We start from the raw sequence: 18117 nt of genomic DNA on the forward strand, positions 1-18117 counted from the left end.
GTGGGGAAGGGAAGGAAGGGAACAGGAGGAGAGGAGGGAGGGGAAACTGGTGGGCATGTAAAATAAATGGGAAAAAAAAGTTATTTAAATAAGAAAAAGAAAAAAAAGAAATACGGGTTTACATATGCTTTTCTTGATTTCCGCACTGTCTTGAAGTCCTAAAGACAGTAATCTACCTAAAGCTCTTAGTACACAGTCATGGCTGTCAAATTACTAAATCTAGGGTGGTATTTAAAAAGTCCGCGGAAGTACTAATGATGAGTAAGGAAAAAAGTCTCGTTTAAAGATGGTTATTGGAAGGTGATGATTAAGACCCAGGCTCTGGGTCCAGGCTGCGTGGATTTGTGCTCTACCCCTAACAGTTACTCAATGGGCAGTGTTGGGAAGATACTTTATTTCCCTGAACTTATTAATTCTCTTGACAAACATAGATCTCAGCGCAGCACTCACCCACTGAGAGATCAATCATTCAGGCCCCAGCTCCAGGCTAAGGGTCTCGCACTGGGCCTTGAAGGAACTCGGTAATCCTCCTTAGAATGCCTGGTTAAGGCATTACTATATTTTCCTCCTTTCTTTCTTTCTGTTTTTATTTTTAAAAACTATTTTTAAATTTTATATGTATTAGTGCTTTGCCTGTATGTTTGCATGTACACCACGTGTGCTGTGCTGGGTGATGTCAGAAAGGGTGAGAGCTGGGAGTCACCCCATGGGTGCTGGGAACTGAACTTGGGCTCTGTGAAAAAGCAGGAAGTATTCTTAACCACTGAGCCATTTCTCCAGTCCTTTTTCGTTTTGACAAAGGTCTCATGTAGCCCAGGATGGCCTCTAATTCCAAAGTGACTGGCCTCCTTGACTGGCCTCCCAAGTGATGGAATTATAGGCATTTATTACCACCCATGAGATGGAACTACAGGCATGTATTCCTAAGAGATGAAATTACAGGTATATATTACCAAGAGATGGAATTACAGGCATGTATTACCAAGAAGGATTTACAGGCATGTATTACCATGCACCAGATGGAAATACACAGATGTATTACCATTCACAAGATGTAATTAGAGGCATGTATTAATAAGAGATGGAATTACAGGCATGTATAACAAAGAGATGGAATTACAAGCATATATTATCAAGATGAAATGACAGGTATGTATTACCGATATGGAATTACAGGCATGTATTATCAAGAGATGTCATTACAGGCATGTATAGCTGAGCCGGAAATACAGACATGTATTATCACAAATGAGATGGAATTATAGGCATGGACTGCCAAAAGATGTCATTATAGGCATGTATAACTGAGTCAGAAATACAGACATGTATTATCACAAACGAGATGGAATTACAGGCATGTATTATCAGCCACGAAATGGAATTACAGGTATGTGTTATTACCAAGAAATGGAACTACAGGAATGTTTTATGAAAATGGAATAACAGGCATGTATTACCACCCACAAGATGGATTTACAAGCATGTATTCTTACCAAAATTTTGAATTACAGGCATGTATTTCTGAGAGATGGAATTGCAGGCATATATTCCCACCCACGAGATGTAATTAAAGGCATGTATAACCAAGATGGAATTACAGGCATGTATTCCTACCCACGAGATGCAATTAGAGGCATGTATTACCACTCATGAAATAAAGTTATAGACTTGTATTACTAAGAGATGTAATTACAGGCATGTATTACTGAGAGATGGAACTACAGGAATGTATTACCAAGATGAAATTACAGGCATGTATTACTACCCACATGATGGAATTACAGGTATGTATTACCACTCACTTAATTGAATTCCAAGCATGTATTATTATCAAGAGATGGAATTACAGGCATGTATTACCAAGAGATGGAACCGCAGGCATGTATTTCTAAGATGCAATTACAAGCACATATTCCTACCCACGAAATGGAATTAGAGGCATGTGTTACCATCCATGAGATGAAATTACAAGCAGGTATGACTAAGGGATGGAATTACAGACATGTATTACTACCGAGATGGAATTATTTTTTCCTCAGGGGGTCTTTATTACACCATTTTGCTGATTAAGCATTTCTTTTTTCTTTTTTTTTTTTTACTAATATTTATTGAGCTCTACATTTTTCTCTGCTCCCCTCCCTGTCTCTCCCCTCCTCCTTCAGCCCTCCCGCAAGGTCCCCATGCTCCCAATTTACTCATGAGATCTTGTCTTTTTCTACTTTCTACTTCCCATGTAGATTAGATCCATGTAAGACTCTCTTAGTGTCCTCATTGTTGTCTAAGTTCTCTGGGATTGTGGTTTGTAGGCTGGCTTTCTTTGCTTTATGTTTAAAAACCACCTATGAGTTATTGAGTACATCTGATAATTGTCTTTCTGTGTCTGGGTTACCTCACTCAAAATAGTGTTTTCTAGCTCCGTCCATTTTTCTGCAAAATTCAAACTGTCGTTATTTTTTTTTCTGCTGTGTAGTACTCCATTGTGTAACTGTACCACATTTTTTTTTTTATCCATTCTTCGATTGAGGGACATTTAGGTTGTTTCCAGGTTCTGGCTATGACAAAAAAAGCTTCTATGAATATAGTTGAGCACATGTCCTTGTGGCACGATTGAGCATCCTTTGGATATATACACAAAAGTGATATTTCTGAGTCTTGAGGAAGGTTGTTTCCTAATTTTCTGAGAAATCGCCACACCGACATCCAAAGAGGTTGGACCAGCTTGCATTCCCACCAGCAATGCAGAAGTGTTCTCTTTTCCCCACAACCTCTCCAGCACAAGTTGTCATCAGTATTTTGGCCATTCTTACAGGTGTAAGATGGAATTTAGGAGCCAGAAGCAGAGCCGGAAGCCAGAGAGAGAATAGAGGACAGCCGCTGCTTTTTTAAAGAGAGAGAGTCCACGCCCCAATGGGCTGGTATCTCAGTGGCTATTGGCTGAAGGAGCGGAAGGAGCTCCTGCAGCACCTCCCCCTTTTGTTTAAGTAAGAGAGTTCTAAGCCTACTACGAAATTATATACAGTAAGTACAAACCTACAGAATTATATACAATAAATACAAATATTCTATTCTAACTAGCTTAAGTCTTGTATAACAAATAACTTGGCCAAGTCATGAGAGGAAAGTAACTACTTTTATAAAATCTTCAACCCCATCGAAGATCTGAGAAGGGAAATAATGTTACCTGAGTAATTAGGAAGTGCAATCAAACAACTTCCAGAACATGCAACAAATCACAGAGACAACTGGCTACCTGGGCAAACACCCAAAGTCATGTTTGCAGCGTTGAAGCAACCAACTTTGGCTAAGGCCTAACGTAACTGACATACCATTTTCAAAGGCAAGGAACTTTTCAAAACTATCTTACCCTGTCTTGGCAGGATACGACAGTCCTGTTTTATCCATTTACCGATACTCTGTAACTCTGTCAGTAGTTGAGGTATGGGCATTTCTTTACCCAAAGGCCAGTTCTGCCAAGAAGAAAGGCTCCAGGTGAAGTGTTTTTGGTGCTCAACATTCTCTCGGGCATAGATCTGTGTTGCCAGGAGCGATTGTGTCTCACTACCACAAAACTCTGAGTTAGATTAAAGGCCATTTTCTACAGCTCTTTGAAGAGGTTGAAGATTATCTATCTATACTGAATATAATCTCTATGTATCTAAAGAACCTGATTAGTCTAATTATAAATGACAAACATAGATGACTATTGATCTATATAATTCTCAATACCTATCTAACTTAAAGACTGAGATAGTAAACAACTGTGTAATAAATGAGGACAATATGACCTCCAAATGTAAACAATGTACAAGTATACATTGCAATATGGTAAATATATATCAATACATAAACAATATATAAGTATCTTAATCAGAGGTAGAAATGTACAATGCAATATGGTAAATGTACATATATTGATACAATATATATATCAAAACATAAAATATGTTTTAAACAGAGGTAGAAGCATGAATGAATACAATAGTCAATATAATTTAACTTAGTATCAATATACAAGAATCAATACCAATATATTTGTCTAAAAACAATAACTCACAAGTACCAATCTATTATCCCACTGTCCAATTTTTCCTCTTTTTTTTCAAAAAGATCCCTGAGCTTATAAAATTCCTCCCCCAACCCTCAACCATATACTAATTATAACCAACCCCTAAATGATGTCCCTAAACCCAAGGACAAACTTTACTGGGAGAGAAGACATCGTCCTCTAGAATTACTTCCAACTGTCATGGGGGCAACATTCTTTCTGGGGGAGCCTGTGAAAGTAAAATGATGGTTAAATTTCAAGATCAATGTCTTTTAAAATTGCAAATAGTCTCTGAGTATTTTGTGGAGGTCTGGCCAGAATGTTGTACAAGATGTGCACCATTTCAGCTAACCGAGTTGGAACCGTCTTGTGCAACTGGTACCCAAAACAGGTCTTGTAGTAGCGCTATCAGTATCATGAGGCCATATCAACTGGGTGGAGTTGTTGTTATGGGGCCTCATCTTCTTCCTGGAAACTTCAAATGTTACTGCAGGAAAAATTCATTGTTTATTGTGGAAAACTTAAACATTAATCATATAGACATATACAGACATACATATATTCAATGAAAGGCATGATAGATATATTTAATGAAAGGTATGATAGATACGAAGAAAAGCAAAGATGTTTTCTAAACTCATATTTCTTTCTGTCCCATATCATGACTCTTGACATGAGACAGAAACTCCAGAAACTCTGGGTTTTTCTTTTAACAACAGGCTTGGAATTAGAGAGGGACTGAGCCAGAGTCCAACTCCAAAACCAGCTCTATAAATTTAGAAATATGATTTAGTATATTTTACTTACAGAACCTATTCAGTTTTCTTTTTTTTAAATATTTTTTATGGTTTATTTAACTTTATTTTATGTGCATTGGTGTGAAGGTGTCAGATCCCCCGGAACTGGGTTTTCAGACAGTTGTGAGCTGCCATGTGGGTGCTGGGAATTGAACCCAGGTCCTCTGGAAGAGCAGTCAGTGCTCTTAACCGCTGAGCCATCTCTCCAGCCCCCTATTCAGTTTTCTTGATAGTCCCTATGGGGAAGTTATTTTTCCATCTGTCAGTATCCAAGCATCCAGGGTCTCTTGAATTTTTCAAAGATGAGTGTTTTCCTGTGGAGATAAGAACAGAGCCCTGCCCCCATTCTATATGTTTTTCTTAACACCTGTATGAATATCATCATTGTAGATGAGCTGTCATTTCTCCTTTCCAAGAGGTTTCTCCTCTTCAGATCGAACCTTTATTAATTTTGATGGTATCCACAATTTTTCTTCTCCTGTGGAAACAAGAGCAAACTCCCTTCCCCAACGTAGCACATCTCCTGGCTTCCATTGAGAGGTCAGCACATCTTTGAAATAAACAGGTTGGTTTAATTCAGAAGTTTTTTCTATTATCCAATGCCTCTCTGCTGCTGTTGTTCCTTTCTCATTAGCATCAAGAAAATTCAAGGTTAGGGGACTGGAGAGATGGCTCAGTGGTTAAGAGCATTGCCTGCTCTTCCAAAGGTCCTGAGTTCAATTCCCAGCAACCACACGGTGGCTCACAACCATCTGTAATGAGGTCTGGTGCCCTCTTCTGGCCTGCAGACATACACACAGACAGAATATTGTATACACAATAAATAAATAAATAAATAAATAGAAAATTCAAGATTAATAAAGCATTATGCAATCTATTTCTGGGGATATCTTTCATCCCTTTCTGTTTGTTCAGCATATCCTTTATAGTACGATTTGATCTTTCTATAACTGCCTGACCTGTAGGATTGTTTGGTATACCTGTAATGTGTTTTATATTATAATAAGCAAAAAAGCATTTCATTTTCTTAGATACATATGCTGGACCATTGTCTGTCTTTCCTTGTCAGGTATACCCATGATGGCCATAACTTCCAATAAATGTGAGATTACCGAATCAGCCTTTTCTGAGCTCAGGGCAGTTGTCCATTGAAAACCTGAATGCCATAGAGTGTGGTGTACATATTTTAATTACCAAATTCCATAAAGTGGAACACATCCATCTGTCAGATTTCATTCCTTTGAGTACCCTTTGGGTTACTCCCTGCAGGCAGCAGTGTTTGATTATAGAAAGAACAAGTAGGACATCTCTTTATAATGTCCTTAGCTTGTTGCCATGTAATGGAAAACTCTTTCTTTAAGCCTTTACTATTGACATGATGTTTTTATGAAATTCTGAGGCCTGCAACACGCTTCCAATCAATAATTGGTCAATTTCAGCGTTACCTTGTATTAGAGGACCAGGCAGACTGGTATGGGACCAGATGTGTGTTATGTACATTGGACAAAGCCTATTCTTAATTATGTCCTGTACCTGGATAAACAATGAAGTCAACTCTGTGTCATCTGGTATGAATTCAGCGGTTTCAATATGCATGATAACTCTTTCTGCATATTGTGAACTGTAACTATATTAAGAGGTTCCTTAAAATCCCTTAGCACCATAAGAATGGCATATAATTCTGCCTTCTGGACAGAATTATAAGGGCTTTGTTCCACCTTACTCAATTCTTCCGATTTATAAACTGCTTTCCCTGATTTATTTGCACTGGTATAAAATGTCTAGGCTCCAGTTATTGGAGCATTACGTACAATTCTAGGGAGAATCCAAGAAATTCTCTTTATGAGGTGAAGTCTGTCACTTTAGGGATAGTTGCTGTTAATTTCTCCCAAAAAATTACCACAAGCTCTTTGCCATGGTTCATTATCTTCCCATAACTTTCTTATTTCCTCAGTAGTAAAAGGCACTATAATTTCTGCTGGGTCTATACCTGCTAGTTGACAAAGTCTCAGTTAACCTTTTATAATTAATTCAGAGACTTTTTCCACATAAGTTTTTAATTTTTTACTTGGTTTATGAGGTATAAATATCAACTCTAAAATAATATCTTCCCTCTGCATTAAAATCCCTGTAGGAGAAATTCTGGAAGGCAGCAGGACTAGGATGGAACTAAGATTTGGGTTCACCCTATCCACATGTGTCTCCTGTAATTTTGCCTCAATCGTTGTCAGTTCCTTTTCTGCTTCTGCTGTTAATATTCTGGGACTATTCAAATCTTTATCACCATCTAAGGCTTTGTTTAAATGAACTATTAGATCAGGTGTTATCCTAACAATCTTTGGAAGTCATTGAGTCCGTAACAGGTCTCTCCTGATTTGTGCCTTTTGCGTTCGAATTTTCTCTAACCCTATTCTGTAACCTAGGTAATTAATAGAATCTCCTCTTTTTGAATCTTTTCAAGGGCAATTTGTAATCCCCACCTAGGCAAGACTAGGAAAACATCCTTTCCAAAGTATCTATATTTGAATCAGATAATAAAATGTCATCCATGTAATGATAAATTATGGACTTGGGAAATTGCTTACGAATTATTTCCAATGGCTTATTAACAAAATATTGACACAATGTAGGACTATTGAGCATCCCCTGTGGGAGGATAGTCCATTGATATTTCCTAGTAGGCTGAGAATTATTATAAGTAGGCACTGTGAAGGCAAATTTTTCTCTATCCTTTTCTTGCAAAGGTATAGTGAAAAAACAATCTTTCAAATCAATAACTATAAGAGGCCATCCTCTTCGTAATAGAGAAGGCAAAGGAATTCCAGATTGTAGCAGACCCATAGGTTGAACTACCTTGTTGACAGCTCTTAGATCTGTCACCATTCTCCATTTACCAGATTTCTTTTTTACAACAAACACAGGAGAATTCCAAGGGCTGGCTGATTCTTCAATATGGTTAGCATCTAGTTGCTCTGTACCAGCTGTTCCAAAGCCTGTAATTTATCTTCAGCTAGAGGTCACTGCTTGATCCATATTGGCTTCTCAGTTAGCCATTTTAAAGGTAGGGTTGTTGGTACCTCTAAAGGTTTGCTATTTGCTGTATGTTCTTGTATAGCCTGAATGGCTGGTGACCTTTTCCCATAATACCTCATTATATCCTTCCCAGAATTGTGAGTTCCTGGAACTACAGGAATGTTAATCTGGGTATTCCATTGCTGTATCAGGTCACGGCCCCATAAATGTATTGCAATATTGGCTATATATGGCCTTAGTCTTCCTATTTGCCCTTCAGGCCCTATGCATTCAACCCATCTTGTGCTTTGTTTTACACGAGATAGGGTTCCCAGGAACTGAACATCTACCTCTTGAAGAGGTCAATTCGGATGCCAAGATTCTGGTGTAGGATACTTAAATCCACACCTGTGTCTAATTAGCCTTCAATGAAAATGCCATTTATACAGACTCTTAGCTTTGGTCTTTGATCGTTAATAGAAGTCTGCCAAAATATACATTTACTCTGTCCTGCTGGATTTTTTGACTCATTCTTCACATGTAATTCATCATTTAGACCAGTATTACTTGTTACGGCAGACATTGGAGTTTTCAATTTTCTTGGTGAGACACGTTTTCCACTGTAACTGGGAATGACTGGTCCACTTTTGGCTTGGGGACCTGCAAGAGGCCCCTCAAGGGGTTTCCCGATGGTGTCTGGTTGCCTTGTCTGTCTGTTGTTGACCTGCATTCGTTGGACCAATGTTGGCCTTTACCACATCTCCTACATATACTTGAAGGCTGAGGTCTCCTACTTTTGTCATTCCCAGAGGAGATATTATTCCTAGAAATTCTTTGCCTGCAATCCCTTTTTAGATGTTGTAATTTACCACAATTAAAACACCTGGTAGTTGGATGTCTCCTCATAGCTTTGGAAATCGCTTCTCCTACCCAAGATTCATCATTATAGCTAAACGTCTCAACATTCATTGTATCCTGAATCCATTCATCCATAGGTGCTGATCTAGACCTTAAAGGCCCAATTATCTTTTTGCATTCTATGTTTGCATTTTCAAAAGCTAGAGATTCAAGAAGTATTCGTCTAGCTTCTGGGTCTGTTACCCCTATGTCCAGAGCCTTAATTAATCTTTGCACAAAGTTATTAAAGGGTTTTCTCTGTCCCTGCCTAACCCTGGTATATGATTTGACCCTTTTTGCTGGATCTTGTATTCTATTCAAAGCATTCAAGGCTGCTTTGTGACATAAGGACAGCACTTCTTCGTCATAAAGAGCTTGGACCTGTGGATCAGCATATGCTCCTACACCAAGAATTTGATCTTGGGAAACCTCCACACCTTTTGCTCTTCCTTGCTGTTCCATATGTTTGGATTCTTCTCTGAAATAAATTCCAAACATCAAGGACGGTCCATCATCTAAAACTGCAGACACTAACTGAGAGAAATCATGGGGGGTAGCTCTGACATTAGAAGCCCAAGTCCTTATCATTTCCTTAACAAATGCAGAGTGCAAGCCACAATTAACGACAGCTTGCTTAATTTCTTTTAAGTCATTCATTGCTATTGGTGTCCATCTAGCTTCTTTAACTCCCTTTGAGCCTTTAGAAGTTGACCCTTTGTCAGAATAAATTACAGGGTATGTCGTTAGAACCCTGGGTAAGCCAGTTCTAACAGCTGGTGGTGGCATTGTATCCTGTCCTTGTGCCTTCTTACTCTGTTCACCAGCTCCAATAATTTCTTCAATCATTTCAAATCTTTTTATCATTGTCTCTCTTAAATCCTGAATCTCCTGACCTACATGTGTTTCTAGGGATTTCACTAAGGTATCAGTTTTTTGGTTCCCATTCTGGAAGTACATACTATCTGTTACCTTATCAAAACTTTGTGATAACGTTTGAACGTTAAATTCAACAGCCTGAACCCTTTCAGGTAACTTCCTAGTACCCTTGGATATGGAGTCAATTTTGTGTATCCACTTGTTCAGATAACCCCTGATTTTCAATAATTTTAATCCTTTCAACTAATCGTTCATTATTAGTCCGTAAAAATTGTATCTTCCTTAATGACAAAATATGGAAAAGAAAACTGAAACCTAGTAACAAGTAAATTAATGTATCCCCATAGTCATATAAACCTTGCATGACATAATCCATTGTATTAGTAAAGAAAGCAGTAAATTTGCGTTGGAAATGAAAACTGCTATATTACCTATTATCAAGTAGGCGGCGCTATTGCCAAGTCGCGACTAGAACCACTGCAAAGGTGACGGAAACGGGGTCCTGTTTCAGTGTCCGCCTTAGTATTTGTTAAAAACTAGGAAATATAAGTTGCTCAAAAAAGAAAATGTAATTAAATCAGTTCCATACATGGAACCAGAAACCCAGAATCCAGGGGTAGAGAAGAGCAACCCAGAAGTTGCCCATGTATGCCTCCACATGACCGAGTCGCCCCGAGGGGTTGCAGCTTTTGGCAACCGCTTGCGCTCTGATTCACGCCACTCAAGCACTGCACTTGCAAGGGAGATTTAAAAACAACTCAGAAAAGAGCAAACCAGGTGGGCAAAGACTGTCCCGAGCCTGAGGAGCTCAGGAGGCATGGAGTTAAAATCCACGTGGGGGTTTGAAGCCAATATGAGGTGTGTAATGAGAAAATATAAAGAATTGCAGCAAGAAAAGCCACTGCGTGATAGTTTATATTGAACTGCTGGCTTCACACACAGGGCACAGGCCACAGCTGAGGGAGGGCTCGTGCCTAGCTGAGCTGGTGGCAGGCAGCTGAGCGGGGGGGGGGGGGGGGGGAGTTCTACAACCAAACGTTGGGTGCCAGATGAAGGCGTAAGTCACAAACAATCCCACACCAACTTGGAATTATGATTAATAGAATGATTATTTATTCAAAGGGGGAAAAACTTACAGATTACCATCCCAGACAACAGCCCATCTGCACAATCGGGAATGGAGCCGGAAGCCAGAGAGAGAGTGGAGGACAGTCACTGCTTTTTTAAAGAGAGAGAGACCACACCCCAATGGGCTGGTATCTCAGCAGCTATTGGCTGAAGGAACAGAAGAAGCTCCCGCAGCACATGGTGATCTGATAAGGTACATTGGGTTATTCCAATTTTTTTGTATCTGTTGAGGCTTGTTTTGTTACCGAGTATGTGGTCATTTTTTGAGAAGGTACCATGAGGTGCTGAGAAGAAGGTATATCCTTTTCTGTTTGGATGGAATATTCTATAGATGTCTGTTAAGTCCATTTGAGTCATAACATCTATTAGTTCTCTTATTTCACTTGACCTGTCCAGTGGTGAGAGGGGAGTGTTATGGTTTCCCACTATTAGTGTGTGGGGTTTAATATATGATTTAAGCTTTAGAAGTGTTTCTTTAACATATGAGGGTGCCTTTGTATTTGGGGCATAGATGTTCAGTTTTGAAATTTCCTCTTGATGGATTTTTCCTGTGATTAATATGAAATGTCCTTCTTTGTCTCTTTTGATTGATTTTTATCTTGAAGTCTATTTTGTTAGATATTAGGATAGCTACACCTGCTTGTTTCTTATGTCCATTTGATTGGTATATATTTTCCCAACCTTTTACTCTAAGACAATGTCTGTCTTTGAAGTTGAGATACATTTCTTATATGCAGAAGAAGGATTGATTGTGTTTTCATGTCCAATCTGTTAGCCTAGGCTTTTTTATGGGTGAGATGAATCCATTTACATTATGGGATATTAATGCCCAGTAGTTGCTATCTCCTGTTAATTTAGTTTTCATTGTTGGTGATGTTAATTTGTTCATTTTTTCTTCTTTGGGATTTGCTGTAATGAGATCATCAATTGTCTGTGTTTTTGTTGGTGTAGCCATTGTCCTTGGGTTGGAGTTTTCCTTCTAGTATTTTGTGTAGGGCTGGGTTTGTGGCTAGGTATTGGTGAAATCTAGATTTGTCATGGAATATCTTGTTTAGTCCTTCTATGGTGATTGACGGTTTTGCTGGGTATAGTAGTCTGGGCTGGCATCCGTGGTCTCTGAATGTCTGCATAATGCTTAACCATGACCTTCTGGCTTTCATTGTCTTCAATGAGAAGTCAGGAGTAATTCTGATAGGTCTATCTTTATATGTTACTTTGGCTTTTTCCTTTGCAGCTTGGTGTAGGAGGGACTTCTTTCTATGTGTCGCTTTCATTGGTTGAAGAAAGAAGACTGCCTTGGCCTTTTGATAGGGCAAAACTTAGATAGGCAGCACAGAATGCTGGGAGAAAAGGAGGCAGAGTCAGAGAGCCACTCGCCATGAAGCTGCCAGGTCAGACATGCTGAATCTTTCCCAGTAAGCCACAACCTTGTGATGAACACAGATTTAATAGAAGTGGGTTGAATCAAGATGTGAGAGTTTGCCAATAAGAGGCTAGAACTAATGGGCCAGGCAGTGTTTAAATGAATACAGTTTCAGTGTAATTATTTCAGGGGCTAAGCTAGCTGGGTGGTGGGATGCGGCCTGCTGCTCCTTTTCCATCAGAGGATCTCTCCAATGTGGTAACTAACTCTACATAAAACCTAAGAGGGCTTAAAATGGAATTCTAGACACAAAGATAGAGTTTAACACAGCTTTTTGCTGTTTTCTAGGGTGTGCTCTAGAGAGATTGCCTGATTCAACAATAACAGCAGAAAAAAAGCAACACCATTTTAAAATGTGGCTTCCTGGGCTGTGCTGCCAGCTTGAACTCCGGCTTTAAAGCATTTCAATGGCTTTTATGAGACTGGATGTTTTGTGCCTGCTCAGGATCGGCAAGAAAGTACTCTGAGACTAAGCCAATGGCTCCCCGCCTGGGCTGACGGTGGAATCAGACTTAGGAAAGTGGGAGAGCATGGCGGATTCCCACCACCATACACAGAGATGTTTCCAGGCTGCGCAGTGCTCTGCATGGCAGATTTGACTGTAATTCAGAAAGAAAGAGTTTATGTGCCACACGCTCAGTCTCAGAGTTAAAGTGCTGAGTGTGGCTCCTACCTTGCGGCCCCAGAGCTAGCAGAAATGGTACATCCACCATTTTGAAATTGGAGAGAGGTGGAGCCAACATTCAGAACAGCCCACCGCTCTGCAGCTCGGAGGCACAACTGACTCAGAGGCACAAGTGGCTCTGCCATGTTGAATAGGGCGGGACAAGCCTGAAGTACCTGTTTTTGATTGAGGAATGTCACAGCTTAGATTCTTAAGCACTTAGCAATTTAAAAGCACAAAGCAAAAATGTTCCTGGACAGTAAAGAATTACAGACAATGCAATAGGACAGATTCAGACATAAAAGACCTCTAAATGGGTCATAGTGTTAGATAGACATAAGTAGGCTTGGGAGAGAGAGAAAAAAAGAGTATTAAAAAATCATAAAGTAAAGTTAATGCTTAAAAAAAGGGTAAAGTCTTTAAAGAAACAGAGTACAGATAGTTATAGATTCAAAGAAATAAAGAAAAATAAGCCATGTAAAAATGGAATATTTACTGAGAGTTTGGATTCTGTATATTCTTGTGTTTTCTTTAAATTTTTTGACTGTGAAGGAGCTAAATACAGAGAGACATTTCATTGTGTGGTCTGCTAAGCTAATCCAACATGTGTATTATAAAGCTATCTTGACTTCAGAATTTGGATCTAAGGATATGATGCATTGGAAAAGAGGGTCTTCTTTTGTTTTCACAGAGGATGAGACCCTGTGGATTGCTTCTACCCCAATATGGTATGATAGATCATGCCTTCCTGAAAGGTCACCGTGAACACCTTCAGTAAATTACTTCACCCAACTGATGACTGAGAGGAACCTAGCACACAGGTTATACCATGAAAGACCTAATTAACAGCACCCCCACACAACAGGAAGAAGTTTGGAGAGAAATAACTGTGCCCACATTCCCAAATATTGTCTATAAATGCTCTTTTACATTTAAAGGGAGATATGACATAGATATGAATAATTTACATTGGTATAAATTTTGCTTTGTTAATATCAATTTAAGGTCAATTTTGTTATATATATGTATGTATTATATTTCTGATCTTGATTAAGGTATTGTGATTGTATAGTTCATTTAAAAATGTATAATTAGGAAATATAGGTTGTTAATGGATATTCATCAATAATAGTCAAGCTTGTAGTCATGTTAGTTAGATTTTCTAGATATGTAGAGATATATTTCAGTTAGATAGGCGTTCTTCATATCTTTCAAAGACTACAGAACATGGCATTTAAGATGTTTTAATAACTTAGGGCTTTTCATGACAATGAGACATGCCTGCTCCTGGCAGCACCAATCTACTTCCTGAGGAAGATGGGCCTCAAAGAGGCTCCTTATGGAGATTGCTAGTCATTTGGGCAAGAAACTGCTCTTGCCTGGACTGCTGCATGAGCTGGACACAGAGAACCCGCAGAGAGAGGACTGCAGAACTTGCCTAAAGATGAGATGTTCCTTTGGGGTTCCTGATTCATGAAAGAGTCTGCATCTGCGAGATATTCTGCAGGACACAAAAGAAAGTGAGTGAACTGCCTTTGAAATTTCCTGCTCCATGGAAAAGTCTGCTGGATACTATGGTCATGTAGGCTGAAGACCAACGGTACAGAAAAACTTTGGGTGACTGTCCAGGCAGCGAGATGTCTCTGTCATTTCTAGAGTTTGGAAGTTGCTTATTTCTTGTTTACTTTGGTAATATTATATCCTTCTGGAGTCTTTGATGGAGTTGAAGAATAAATAATTACAGTTTTCTTTAGTTATGATAAAAGATAAAGTAGATATAAATATTAGAACTGTAATTCTTGCTTGATAACTTTTTTGTTATATGTAATTTTACTATGTTAAAGTTAAAGCCTTCCTTTTTGTTTAAACAGAAAAAGGGGAAATGGTGTAGGAGAGTCATCTGTTTATGTGTTACTTTCATTGGTCAAATAAAGAGACTGCCTTGGCCTTTTGATAGGACAGCAGCTTAGATAGGCAGAGTAGACAGAACAGAATGCTGGGAGAAAGGAGGCAGAGACAGAGAGCCACCCACCATGAAACTGCCAGGTCAGACATGCTGAATCTTTCCTGGTAAGTCACAGCTCGTGGTGATACACAGATTTAATAGAAATGGGTTGAATCAAGATGTGAGAGTTAGCCAATAAGAGGCTAGAACTAATGGGCTAGGCAGTGTTTAAATGAATACAGTTTCTGTGATTATTTCGGGGTTAAGCTAGATGGGCGTCGGGAATGCAGCCCACTCCTCATTACTACAGCAGCTCTTAATATTCTTTCTTTATTCTGTATGTTTAGTGTTTTGATTATTATGTGGTGAGAGAACTTTTTTTTGATCTAGTCTATTTGGTGTTCTGTAAGCTTCTTGTATCTTCATAGGTATATCTTTCTTTAGGTAGGGAAAGGTGATTTCTCATTTCATCTTTAAGAATTTCAAACATTCTCTTGAGGTTATTTTTTTTTTTTTTGATCATTTTCTTCTGGTTCATCCATACTTGGTTGTTCAGATCTTACTTTGGTAGGGTCTTTAGGTTTTACTGGTATTGTGTTGCTCTTTGTGGTGTAACATGTGATCTTACGTTTTCTACTCTTTTTTTTTTTTTTTTTTTGCCAGTCTTGCACTTTATTGCCCCTTCCATTAGGCCTTGACCGCATACTTGCGTAGCAGGTACAGCCTCTCCTTCCGCTGCTGCTTCTTTGTCTTCAGCTTCTCCTCGTGCTTGGTGAGCCGGCGCATGACTCTCGTTTTCTTGGGTCGCAGGTCCAGAGGCTTGTACTTCTTGCCCTTGTAGAATTTCCTGAGGTTTTCCTTTTGAGTCTGGTTAATGACGGTGAGGACACAAGCGATGGATTTGCGGATAACTCGTATCTTGGAGAGCTTGGACACGGCGCCGCCTGTCACCTTGGCAACGCGAAGCTGGGGTAGCTCCACCTTCAAATCGTCCAGTTGTTTTAGCAGCTCCTCCTTCTTCTTGCCCCGCAGGTCCTGAGCCTTAATCTTGGCCAAGGCTGTGTTGCTCACTGCTGAGGCCGCCTGGTCCAAAAGAAGGAGCAGCTCATCTTTCCCTCTAATAGGTGTGGTTGGGGCTATCTGAGATTCTGTTGAATAGTCTTCTAGGTGCCAGTGAATCCAAAACTCAGATGGTTGTTCCTCGTGGTACAGTCAGTGTCACAGTTCTAGTTACCCTGTTGGTTATTCGGTGTTCTTGGAGGTAGCTCAGTGTTCCTGTGCTTTGGTCTCCTCCTTTGGAGTTTGCTGTCTCAGTTGTATTTTGGCCTAGGCTGCTGGCTTTGATCTGTTTCTGTAAACCTTGTACTGGATCTCCTCTTACAGAAGTCCCTGGTTTGGAGTTGGACCTGTCCTGGTGGCGATCGGCTGGACTCTGGATCTGGTCACTGGTTCAGTCCTGATCTGCCCGTGTCCCGGGACTGGGTTTGCTCTTGGCTTCTGCTCCTGGTGGGGCTTTTTCTCTCTGTGTCTTAGGTAATTGGTTCAGTCCCAGTCCGATTCCGGTGGAGGTCGCAGACTCTGAGTCAGGTCGTTGGCTCAATCCTGATCTGCCAGTGGTCCAGGTCTGGGTTGGCTTCCAGGGCGGGATTTGCTCCTGGCTTCTGCTCCGGATGGAGCTTGTTTCCTCCGGCTCTCTCTGTCCTAGGAGTCTCATTCATTTCCACTTCTGTGGAATTTGTTGTCCAAAGTGGATTTCCTTGCCTCAGGGTAACTTTGGCTTAAGTTACCAGCTTTGACCTGTATCTGTAAAGTCCCTAGGTTGGAGTTGAACCTGGTAAGGCTTCTGGTTCTGGTCTACTGCCTGGGAGGTTCTAGGCCCGGGTGCACCTGAACCCACAGAGGACCTGCTGCTTACTTCCTCAAAGGTCTCAGACTCGCGCTGGGACCCGCAGGGGTTCCAGGTTCCTGCCTATTCCCTTTGATGTCCCAAACCAATGCCTGAACCCACAGAGGACCTGGCTCAGGAATACTCTCTCTGAGGTCCGAGACTTGGGTCTGGCCCCACTGCGATCTCTGGTTCCTGCCTATTCCCACGGAGGATCCAGGTTCATTCACACCCAGGCTGGCAGAGGTCCTGGCTCTGGGAGTTCCTGGGAGGTCCTAGACTCTCCTCTGTACTCCATTTTTTATTGGATTATGTGATCTTTTGGTGACCAATTTCTTGAGTTCTTTGTATATTTTGGAGATCAGACCTGTCTGATGTGGGGTTAGTGAAGATCTTTTCTCATTCTGTAGGCTAACTGACAAGATGGAATTACTGGCATATGTTATGATCTGTGAGATGGAATTACAGCCATGAATTACCACCCACCAGATGGAATTACAGGCAAGTAGTACCATCCACCAGAAGGAATTACAGGCATGAATTACCACCCACCACATGGAATTACAGGCATGTATTACCACCCACAAGATGGAATTACAGGCAAACATTATTACCAAGATATGGTATTACAGGCATGGATTATTATGCAAGAGATGGAATTACAAGTATATATTATTACCAAGATAGGAATTACAGGTATGTATTATCGAGATGAAATTATAGGCATGTATTACTACCAACGAGATGGACTACAGGCATGCATTATCACCCACAAAATAGAATTACAGGCATGTATCATTAACAAGACATGGAATTATAGGCATATATTACTAAGAGATGGAATGACAGCCATGTATTATTACCAAGACATGGCATTACAGGCATGTATTACTATGAGATGTAATTACAGGAATGTATTAATAAAAGATGAAACCACAGGCAAGTATTTCTAATATGGAATTAAAAGCCTGTATTCCTATATACCAGATGGAATTACAGGCATGTACCACCACATAGGATGGAATTACAGCCATGTGTTATTACCGACAACATGGAAATTCAGGCATGGATTAGTACCCACCAGATGGAAATAAAGGTATGTATTAGCACTGAAGAGCTGGAATTCCAGGCATGTATTACCACACACCTAATGAAATTACAGGCAAATATTACCACTCACAAGATGGAATTAAGGCATGTATTAACAAAAAAGAGATGGAATTACAATCATATATTATTACTGCCAAAATGGAATAACAGGCTTTGATTATCAACCTCGAGATGTTGTACTATCCACAACAACATGGAATTATAGGCATGTTTTACAAGACACCAGATGGAATTACAGTGCTGTAATATTATCGACAAGATGGAATTACAGGCATTTATTGCCACGCAATTGACAGAATTACAGGCATGTACTACAAAAAAACGAAATGGAATTA

The 18117-nt window shown here is 39.9% G+C and overlaps 1 long non-coding RNA gene and 1 pseudogene across 1 annotated transcript; one reads left to right on the forward strand and one right to left on the reverse strand.

The window, feature by feature from the left end:
* Positions 1-10706: 10706 nt before the first annotated feature.
* Positions 10707-13938, forward strand: LOC125400197 (uncharacterized). Its single transcript, XR_007231893.3, has 3 exons — positions 10707-10948; positions 11990-12146; positions 12467-13938. It is a non-coding gene; the product is annotated as an uncharacterized LOC125400197 (long non-coding RNA).
* Positions 13939-15447: 1509 nt separating this feature from the next.
* On the reverse strand, positions 15448-17725 carry LOC125400185 (large ribosomal subunit protein uL29 pseudogene; annotated as a pseudogene).
* Between the last annotated feature and the right edge of the window lie 392 nt (positions 17726-18117).

Source organism: Myodes glareolus, chromosome 2 (genome assembly GCF_982192425.1).
Source record: "Myodes glareolus chromosome 2, mMyoGla1.1, whole genome shotgun sequence".
In the NCBI taxonomy this organism is placed as follows: domain Eukaryota; kingdom Metazoa; phylum Chordata; class Mammalia; order Rodentia; family Cricetidae; genus Myodes; species Myodes glareolus.